General features: G+C 42.4%; 1 pseudogene; it reads right to left on the bottom strand.

Moving 5' to 3' along the window:
* Window positions 1-3,615: 3,615 nt before the first annotated feature.
* Window positions 3,616-5,111, bottom strand: LOC138429278 (sorting nexin-17 pseudogene; annotated as a pseudogene).
* Between the last annotated feature and the right edge of the window lie 6,376 nt (window positions 5,112-11,487).

Here is an 11,487-nt window from a genome sequence, read left to right as displayed (position 1 = left end):
GAGGTGGGGCATGATATCTGCTCCTTTGAGCTCTAATTCCATTTAAAATAAGATAGTAATTTTCACAAAGGCAGTTTTGTCTTATTAATCTGCTTTGTGAGAGGTGCAAGCTAGCCACTGAGATGCAAAGTTCCCACAGCTGACTGAGCACTGCAATCCCTCTGTCTTACAAGACACATCAAGAACCAGAAGATTCACACTTACAGAGATGGCTTGGATCATTATAATGTGTGGGGAGAAAGCTTGAGTTCTACAGGGACAGATACCTCCCTTCCTTTGTTCTCTGCAACCAAGATCTATTAAGAACTCTCCCTCCTTCCTTCAAAGGGAAAAAGGAAATCTGTTCTCCTAAAATCGGGATTGAAAATTTCCCTGGCAATCCAGTGGTTAGGACTGTGTGCTTCCACTGCAGGGGGCACAAGTTTGCTCCCTGGTTGGGGAACCAAGATCCCACATACTGCACAGCGTGGAGAAACAAAAATAAAAAACTGGCATGGACACCGATGAGGAAGACAAGTGCTTAAGCAGAAGCTAAATTAAGCTTCTCCACCTTTTTTCAACTGCCTGTCCCCTCACTGAGGCCATCTCCAATCTGATTTCCATTCTCTTTCCATGCTCCCTTTCTCACCATGCCTTCCTCTGCTGGGTTCTCACTCCAGATGCTGCACCAAGCTCACTGCCTTCTCAGTGCTTCACTTCTCACCCAGGTTTGGATCTCCCTGTGCAGAACCATCATGAATTACTTTCAGCTCCAGGATCCTATACCTGAATGCAGCTTGGGGTCCAACCATCATGACCAAGGTTCCCAGAGCTGGCTGAAAGCTTGTGAGGCCCAGCAGTTGCTGATAACGGGAGAGTCTGAAAGAGCTGGTGGGAGGTCTCCAAGTTGCCAAATTCAATCCCCACAACGTGGGTATAATCAGGCTGACAGATGAGTTACCTAATGGAAATCAAACAGGCCTTGACCATCAACTAGTTTCCAGTCCCAGCTCAACCCATACTAATGATGTTGGGGAAAATACTGAAATTCCTATGCCTCTATTTCTCATCTGAGCATAACAATACCATGCAGCACAGAGAAAAAGATTATAAATGCTATTTGTATAGCATCTGGCCCAGTGCTTGGCACTTAGAAGGTGCAGAGTAAATGGTCTGGGTTGGTGTGAGAGAAGTACCACCTTATAGGAATTTTAAGCATATCTCACTATTTGACCTTTATTAATAGGTTTAACGTCTGTCATCCCCACAGAATGTAAGGTTCTTGAAGAGTGGGTAATTTGTTTCATTGGTGAATCACAGCACCTCAAGAAGTGTCTAGTCCTAAAATAAACATTGGGCAAATGAATAAATGGGTGAAAAAAGACAAAGACGGCTAGGGTCTTCACACCTGGTTTACTGACTGGGTGTCCAATACTTAAGCATTATTAAGAGTACAAACGAAGATGAAAATTGGTTTCGGCTGAGATGTCCCTGAGATCGGTCTCCCTTTTGTTTTCACTCCTATGGCTCTAAGGTGGGATTTCTGAACTTCAGCATTATTAATATTGGGGGCCGGACAGGTGTTTGTTGTCTTGCGCACTCCGCCTCTATTATGCAACACCTGCGGTCAGTTTGGCTTTCTGCGCCACAGGCACAAAGCCCTTGCTCAGTTACATTACCCACCCAAACACCAGAATTTGTTTCTGCGGGGTAATCTACTGCATAGTCTGGGCGCTCTCTGAAGACAAGGAGTTTTGAGCTGTCTTTATGTCCCCCCTGCCCAGCACATGAGTGCCATAGGGCCTTGGTGAACCAGTGCTTTATTCGCGTAAATCACAAGAACAAGAGGCTCAGGGCCTTTCAAAGGCGACTTCACGGGGAAAGTGAGGGACAGGGCGAAGGGCGAAAGGGCCCACACACCAGGTTTCCGCGTTCCCAGGCCTCTCCAAACAGAGGAGGTTGTAGCTCATGGCCACTGAGTGTCTTTCCGTTCAAGGATCCGAGACACGACTACAGCCTCAGAGAGGACGGAGCCGCAGAGTCTGCCCACCGGGAAAACTGCCCTCAACCCAGTCAGTCAAGCACCAGGCTGTTTTTCCCAGAGCGCGGCCGGAAGCTGCCACCGTGCAAGCCGTGACTTTTTACAGAAGGTCTGGCGCATGCGCAAAGGCTAAGCCGGAAAACTGCCATGGAACACCCAGCGCCCTCCCCGTCTGGTTCCGCTCCTTCGCTAATCGACAGCAGTTTTACCCAATGAGAAGACGGGATCCTCGTCGCGTCATAACCTATTTAAACCGCTTATTTGTTACTCCCTCCTATTGGTTACTACCTTTCAGTTTGACTGGGCGCTTCCCCTCCTCTGATTTTGAAGGGTCCTTGTAGCACATGTTCTCCCTCCGTTTACAGACGACAGTCACCGTAGTACTACTACTACCGAGAATCACTGCTCTTCCTTCACTTCTTCCCATAATCAAACACAATTCTGTCCCTTTCTCCCCCACCCACCTCTTTCCTGTCAATATAGCCATCCAGTTACCCTGCTGTCAAAATAGGGAGGCAGGGAATTCCCTGGTGGTCCAGTGGCTAAAGACTCTGCGCTCCCAATGCAGGGAGTGTGGGGTTCGACCCTTGGCAGGAGAGCTAGATCCCACACGCCGCAACTAAAAGATCCCACGTGCTGAAACTTAGAGTTCACGTGCAGCAACTAACACCCTGCTCAGCTAGTTAAATAAATAAATGCAGGAAGATATCCTAGAACGTCAGAAACCTAGAGACTTGGGAACCTTGTTGTTGTCTGCAAATAATTAGCTGTGGTAGCCAGTGGATCTCTCTCGCGCTTTGTTTCATCATCTATAAAATGAATACAGTAAACAGGAACACTGTAAAGATCAAAACAGATGAACATGGTTAATTCCCCCCATTTATGTAGGACTTGTTTGACTTCATGTTTCACTAGGTTTATAACTATTTAATTTTTTGAAGCTATTGTAAACTATATTAATTCCAGTGTATAGAAAGAGAATTTGTTGACTTTGCATCATGTGATCTTACGAAATGTACTTACTCCAGAAACTCTGGTAAGGTCTTAGGATTTTCTACATTGACAATCATGTCACCTGTGAATAACAGCGTTTTGTTTTTCCTTTCCAATCTGGCTGTTTTATATTTCCTTTTCTTTCTTGATTGGACTGGCCAAGCCTTCCAGTACAATGCTAAACAGGAGTGACAGGAGTGGGTATTCTTGTTTTGTTCCTTATCTCAGAGGGAAAGCATTCAGTCTCTGCCAATTAAGTGTGATATGTACAATAGGTTTTGTTTGTTTGTTTTAGGCAGCAATCAGGTTGAATTTAATGACGGGGAGCTGGGCCAGACCATACACAGACCTCTGCCCATCCCCTTGGCTCATGGCCCCTAGAAGCCAGAAGCAGCCTGGAGGGAACTGTAGTTCCTCCCCAGGCAGGTAGCCATGGTCCCATGGACTTTGTGCAAAATACTACATGCTAATTTGGCATTGAGGGCCAGCCCTAGGATGGGGGAGAGAGGGGGAAAAAGAGGTGGGTTAGGAGGCCCCTGGCCGAGCAGAGAAAAGGGGACAAGACAAAGGAAAATACTCCCTGTTTGGGAGGCAGGGTGGGATACAGGCACAGGGCTAGCTTCTGAACATTCCCCCAGGGCAAAGGGCAGACATCCGAGCGCTGGAGATCACAAGTACTCGTCTCCAATGCCCTTGAAGGCGAAACTGCCGTGGACAGCACTGGCACTGCCATCTGTACCGGGAGTGCCAATCACCTGCAGGCTCACAGCACTCAGCTTGTTTGAGAGTTTGACTATGGACTACCGGGTGGCATCTGGTGACTCAAGCAGCGGTGGTGACTTCACGGCTTGCTGGCTGTCTGAGCATCTCAGGGTGCCCCCCACCAGCCGGTGCAGCATCTTCCTGATACTGTCGCCAGATTGCTTCACCATCAGTTCATCTACCATGGACTGCAAGCAGATACTCATCATGATAGCCTGGGGGCCGGTGATGGTGACCCACTGTAGCTGGTCGTTGCTTATGAGGTATTCAAAAGCCAATTCCAGGCGCACCTCACCCTGGCCGAGGCTGCTTGTGCCTCGGTTGGGCAGTGGCACAGAGGAGGTGACCCACCAGCATCGCATGCGGGTGACCGGGAAGGAGACTTCACGAAGTTGCTGGCCAGGCAGGCGGAGCCTCACTGTTGCCTGCGCTCACCACCACCAGACGGACAGTCCTTCTCTGGTAAGTCAGCCATACAGGCATTGAAACACAAGTAGCCATAGTGCCGCAGTGTCTGGGCCAGCAGCAGGAACTCCTTCTTGGAGACCTCCTGCAGTGATTTGAGCTACTACTGTTCCTTGGCGACCAGGATCCACACACACGCTTAATGTCTGCTACCATCTGAGCATAAAGCAGGTTCAGGCCAGCCCGGTTCTCCATGACACTGTCATCATAGGTGGAGTCCAAATAACTCTTCCTTAGCACAGTCTTATACTCTTGACCCTGAAGACTGGTAACAGACACATAAGGCAACTCAAACTCTTGCAACTTCCGTACAAACAAAAAGTCTCCATCCTATTTTTCTCGAACTAGAAAGAGACTGAAGTAGCCGATCAAGTCATCTGGAATATCCAGCTTTGCAGCCACACCCTCCAGGACATATTCAGTCTGATCTGAAGTTAGCATGTTGACCAGAACTTTCTGCCCGTTGCCGAGCAGCATTTCCAAAGAGATCTCTTCTGTGAGAACGTGTTGTATCTCCTGCTGTGCCTGACGCAGTAAACTACTGAAGGTCTCACTGCTCCCAAGCAATGGGTCTTCCCGAACAGCTTGCATATACTTCTCTAACTGCTCTCTCCTGTTTCACCTCAGCCGGTGTCAAAGCCAAAAGCTTCTTTGGGGAAAATGCAGGAAGCACACTGGCCCCATATTCCTTCCGAAGCTGCTCGAGCAGCCCCAGGAGCTGGGTGTTGCGCACCCAACAGTGCAGGACTCCATTCACGTGAATGTTCTAAACCACGTTGGCTGAGCCGCCCCTCTCCCCGCTGCGTGACTCGGTTTCAGGAATGGAAAAGTACATATTCCCTGCAGCAGGGCCTGGCCGGGCTCCGGACTATGAGGGGCGAAGCGGCTTTGCACGCTCACCTCCGCTCCTCAGCGCATCTCCGCAGTCTCAGCGTACAGGGGCGGGGTGCTTACAATGGGTTTTTAAAAAGTAGATGCTCTTTAGGAGTTCCCTGGTGACCTAGTGATTAGGTTTGGTGCTTTCAGTGCCGTGGGTCTAATCCCTGACCAGGAAACTAGGATCCCACAAGCTGTGGGAAAATTAATTATAAAAATAGATGCTCTTTTATAGGTTGAAGAAGTTCCATTCTTTTCCTAGTTCCCTGAGTTTGTCATAAATAAATGTTGTATTTTTGTCTCCATGTTACTAGTGTTCATTTCCAGGTTGCTAGTTGTGTTAATCTGAGGTAAAGGAATATCAGAGAACATAAATTGTAAATTCACTATCAGTTCTGTGATGCTTTGAATTCTACTGTTGTTCTCCAATTCACCTGCGATTAATAAAGTTCTCAAATAGCTGCTCCATGCAGTTTACCCAGATTTTAGGGTTGTTGTCTATGTGAGAAAAAAGGTGAAGCATGCTTATTTCAACTTACCCGGAGCTGGAACCCTAATACTATTAGTTTTTCTAGTGCTTTTCCAATCTTTATACAATATTCTTTCTTTCCTATTTTACTGGTTCTCCACTCTGACACCTAACCCCTGCCTCTGCAAATCTTCATAAAATTAGTTTACTTCTTTTCAAAGCCTATATTTTATTTTCCTTTTTTTGTTGTCCACAATCTTCTTCCCTGTCCCACCTGCTAGTATTAATACTGGAAGTGTACTTGTCATTAAGGAAATGCAGATCAAAACAGCATTATGATACATACTTACATCCCTTGTCACTTTTTAAATTGTGATATAAGATACATAATAAAATTCACAATTTGAAGTATTTAATTCATCAGTTTATTAGTATATTTACATTTCATCATCACTAATTTCAGAACATTTTCATCATCCCCTGAAAAAGCCCCGTATCTTTAGCAAACTCGACCCCCTGCAGCTTCCAGTTCCTGGAAAATACTAATTCACATTTGCTCTCTAAAGATTTGTCTATTCTTGATATGTAGGACATGTGAACTTTTATGTCTAACTACTTTCACTTAGCATGTTTTCAACATTCATCCATGTTATAGCATGTATCATATTTCCATTATTCTTATATTGCTAATAATATCCCATTGTACAACTATAACATTTTTAATCCATTTATCAGTTGGTAGATTTAGGGGCCCTTTCTACTTCAGGGCTACTGTGAATAATGCTGCTATGTATATTCATATATAAGGATTTTGTGGACATAAGATTTCATTTCTCTTGGGTATATACAATGCTTAACAGCTGAACTGCTGGGACAAATGGAAATTGTATGTTTAACTTTTGAAGTTACTGGTCAAATGTTTTCTTCAATGGCTGTACAATTTAAATTTCCACAAGCAGTGTATGAGGGTTCTAATTTCTTCACATCCTTGATAACATGTATTAATCTTGATTATAGCCATATTAGGGGAGGTTAAGTGGTATCTCAATGTTTTTCTGTTTCTTTGGTGAACTGTGAGATTTTATTTTCCCAATTAGGGATCAAACCTGGGCCCTTGGTAGTGACAGCACAGAGCCTTAACCACTGAACTGCCAGGGAACTCACTCAGTGTGATTTTGATTTGAATTTCCCTGAAGGCTAATGATTTTGAATGCCTGTTTATATGCTGACTGGCCAGTTGTATATCTTATTGTGAGAAATGTCTACTCAAATTCTTCAATAATAATCTCTCTACGACTGAGTTTCTTTAGTGTCAAGTAATGCTTCCTGAGATGATGTTTCTCATCATTTGGGGGTTTGTAGTTATAAAAACTTGACACAAGCTTTAAAAATACTCTTTTGGCAAGTAGGATATAATTGGTGATATACTAAAGTGCCCAACTTTTCAGAGGAGTTGGCTTTCTGTCTTCATGACTGAGAATGTATCTAGATTTCTTATTTCTGCTCTAATGCTCTAACTATGTCTCTACTTATAATATTTTATTAAAAATTATTGGAGATGCTCTCCAAATTGTGCAAATTCACTCTCAAAATGTAAAGAGCTTAAATCAACCCAACCACATTAAAAAAACCCAACAAAACATTAAGGTATGTAAGACAGTAGAGTTTTTCCTATTCTGTTTTCGGGAAGCTGTGGTTGGTCTTGAAGGTAAGGGAGAGTGGGAAACTGACCATGGAAAGCCAAAGTGCCAAACAAATGAATACAACAAATATTATACAAATTGTTTAAACCATGGAGAAGGAGCCTAAAGAATGCCCACTTTATCCCCAATCCAGCATTCTTTAGAAGCAAAAATGCAAAACCAAAAATGTTCATAAACATAAAATCTCAGCACCTAAGACAGTGCTCCTGGCACATAAGTGCTCTATATCAATATCTGATGTTGAATGAATAAACGAACATTCACAGTACATATCTCTCCAACAGTTTTAGGGAGCAAACATCCACAGGCAGAGATAAAGACAGAACTAGTTTTTGGCAGCACCGTTAATACATCAATTTGGGAATTAAAGGTGATAAATCCTAGCTTATGGCACCAGGACTGGTTGCAAAAAACACTTTGTTGATTAAGTCAATAGTTATAAAGTAAGGTAAGCTGAACTGGCCATGAAGGCATCTGTCAAAGTAGTTTGCACCACACTTCTTGACTATTAGAACACTGACTGCTGAAGCACAGAATAATAACCTTAGAACAACAGAAAGGGGATCAAGGGAACAAGTGGACACCAACCACAAAAAAAGGAGAGAAACTTCATTAAGAGAATGTATGGTACCAAATAAGGAGGAAAACTAGAATAGGAATATTAAATATCCACTTCATTTTTCATCTTACCAGTTACTGAAATGTTATGGTTAAATGCTAATTGTAAAAAATACAATCAAACAGGAATGCTTAGAAGGAAGTGGATTACAAATTATAGTAAAAAGTATTTTTACTATAGTATTTTTAGCATTCATTTACACATTATTTCAAGAAAAAAAAGAAAGACCACCAATGAAAAGTAGGCAAATGAGGGCACTTTTTGAGCTTCAGGGTAAATGTCCCATATGAAAATGTTAAAGAGTAATTACAATTATTTTGTTCTTTGATGGCTTCTAGGAAACCAACAATTAACTATTACTACTGAACTCTTAATGAGTAAATCACACTGGGGCTTGTTAAAAGTTAGCAGTTGATCATGAAGTTTCAATTTTTAATAAGTTGCTCAAGTGATCACTACAGGAATCTAGGATTCCTTGTGGACCACCCTTATAATTATGAGGCATTAGGGCTGCCTGTTGGTTCTCATAAATGAATACCGTGGGGTGTGGAGGAGACCAAGAGGGTCCTCTTACAGAGTCATATTGAGAAGCTGTTGGTTAAGTTCTGGTAGCCCTCTGAGGGAGGAAAAGACAGCTCCCATGTTCTCAGTTAAGCTTGTGCCATGTGGAGACAGCCTCTGTTGACTGGAAATTCTTTCTCATAGACGGATTAGGGCAGAGACTATCAAGGATTCTTTATCTCTAACAAAGAAACTGTTTATGCATGAAATGTCATAATGTCTGAGATTGGCTTCAAATATTCCAAAACAAAATATTCCAAATATTCAAATATTCCAAAACACACCCACCCCAAACAAAATAAAAACAAAACACTGGAGAAGGTAAATGTAAAAACTGGCAAAATTGTTAAAGCCTATATAAGGGTCATATTATTTTCTCTACTTTAGATATTTTGATAAATTTCATAATGAAAGAATTAAATAAGTATATATATAAGAACACTGTTCCTCTCCTACATATATTATCTTAAATCAGTTATTGCTCTCTATATTAGAATTATTTCAGTTACAATGAACAGAAATGCCAATCACACTGGCTTAAATAATAAGAAATGTATAGATTTATGTAGCTGAAAAGTCCAGTGCAATTCTAGGTATCAGGTGATGCTTGATCCTACAGCTCAATGGTGTCTCTAAAACCTGAGTATTTATCACTCTGCTCTGTCTGCTGTGGTGTTGGCTTCATTCTAAGGCTCACATTTCTCCTGTTTCAAGAAGACTGTCAAACCTACTGGGTTACATGTGCCATCCAATGTTTCCAACAAGACAGGCCAGGTTATGCTGCAGAAGCACACAGCACCAACATCCCAGTGTTTTAACACAACAAAAGTTTATTAATCCTTCCTACAAAGTCCATTACAGGTCTAGGGAACTCTCCAGAACAGGTGCTGCTCCCCAATGTTGGGTGCTAGGCATTCCAGACTGTTCTGAACTTTGTCTCCTCTCTCCATAAGCTTACATGGCTGAGGCAGGAAAAGACAGCATTAGGGTCCTGCACCAACAAATAAATGTTTCAGCCAAGAAGTGAGACCTCTGCACACAACCCACTGCTCAAAACTCTCTGGACCCTAACTGCAAGAAACAAAAACAGCTAACCATTCCCTTCTTTTTGTTCACTAAGATACAAGGTCCATGAGGATATGCATTTTGTATCCTTGTCCACTACTGTATCCTTACTTTAGAAGAGTACGTGGGCACATAACAGGATTTCATTAACTTGAATGAATGAATGTAGCACCAGCAAGAAATCCAAACCTGTATATACTGGGAGAAGAGACAAGAGTCCCAGGGGTTTAAGACCAAGGATGTTCAGTAAGATCCATACAGACCAGAGCTGCAAAGCTACCTGCACTTAGGAAATAATACTTGCTAGAGTTCATCTTACGGAAGATAATGAAATTCTGCTGAGAAAGACACATCAACAGGTCAGGTGGCTTACACCATAAAGCACTGAAGCCAAGGAACAAATCAACTGAGCAAACCACCACCACAAGTGCTCAGCTCCTGGAAGAAGCTGCAACAGCCACAAATGGATCTGCTCCTTCAATGTGGTCAGTCTACCCAACACACCACTGTGGATCAGAGGAAAGAGAAGGATGTGTACAGTGTCTGAGACCCCACTATCAGTCAGATTATCAGGTGCTTTTCCTTCATCAATCCCTCTAATCCCCAGAGAACCCTGAGTTAAGCATTATCTCTATTTCACAGAGAAAATGGAGATTTAAGAATGTGTCAGTAACCAATCAAGAAACAGGCATGTTTTACTAGCTAGGAACAATATCATCCAGGCTGGCTGGACCAGAACAACATATAGATCAGTCCTGCTGATCCTGCCTTCAGGCCTGACTGATGCAGCTAAGTGACAGCCCACAGATCCACTAACTATGTGGTTGTAACAAGCCTCTGGATCTCTTTAAGTCTAATTTCCTTACTTTATAAAGTCAGAGATTTGGGAGAGATAATTTAACTCCTTCCTGATTACACCTAAATGCTCTACCAGGAACATACCTGCATCATTGAGCAGATAAAAGGGGGAGTCACAAGAAAACTCACAACCTCAGGAGATTTCTAGCAGTCCATCAAATTCCTAACCTAAGGCTGTTACCTGAAAGGATGGAGAAAACAGAAGTAGGATGCCCTTGCCTGCTTAACAGTTACAGTGTAAGTTAACCAGTGTAGAGGTGCATTTGCTCATCCTTGCCTGCCGCCCAGCATTAGTTCCCCTTTTGGGAACTTGGTCTCCAGCTTATTGGATTCCCAGAATAACATGCCCAGGGAGCCACAAGATCCTGGTGCAGAAAACACTCTAGTTCCCACACAAATATAACTTTCTCCTTGTTCTTAACAAGAAACAAAAACCAAATTAAAATGCAAACAGATAAAAACCTGAGAAGATGATCCTGAATTCCCATTAATTTCCATTTACACCTTGAAAAAAAGTGCTCATTTTCATGGCTGTTTTATCCTATTGATATTGTGATATAAAGAGTCTAGTTTCTTTTACTGCAAAAAGTTCTTCTTTACATGGCTAAAGATTACAACCGGTTTCCATTTTATCTCCTTCTTAGAGGTGCTCTCCCTTTTTAAGAGGCATACTAGTGATTAATTCACAGGCAGAGAGGCATAAAATAGTGATCACTTCATCTAGACAGAATCGATATTGCTGAAGAAAATATTTCATCTGAGTAAAAACTGTACTAATAGGATTCAAGAGCTGAATTTGCTAAAAAGTTAAACAAGGTACTCAATGTCCAAATTTGTGAATAACACCCAATGATGGGACAGTTAAGAAAATACAATTTGGTTCTTCAAAAGTTTTACATTAGAATTCATTTCTGCCCATGAGATTATGGAAACTGGCAAACCTGGAAGACAATGGTATGCAACTTAACATGCATATTATTGCTTTTTGTTTCGGAAGATATAATACAAATTATATCTATAATACAAATGTTTCCATCATATTAAGTTTGAGTGCCTTGGAAAATCAATGCAAACCAACAATATTTACCTCTGTGGC

Source organism: Ovis canadensis, chromosome 24 (genome assembly GCF_042477335.2).
Source record: "Ovis canadensis isolate MfBH-ARS-UI-01 breed Bighorn chromosome 24, ARS-UI_OviCan_v2, whole genome shotgun sequence".
Taxonomy (NCBI): Eukaryota; Metazoa; Chordata; class Mammalia; order Artiodactyla; family Bovidae; genus Ovis; species Ovis canadensis.
This window is presented reverse-complemented; position numbering and strand designations above follow the sequence as displayed.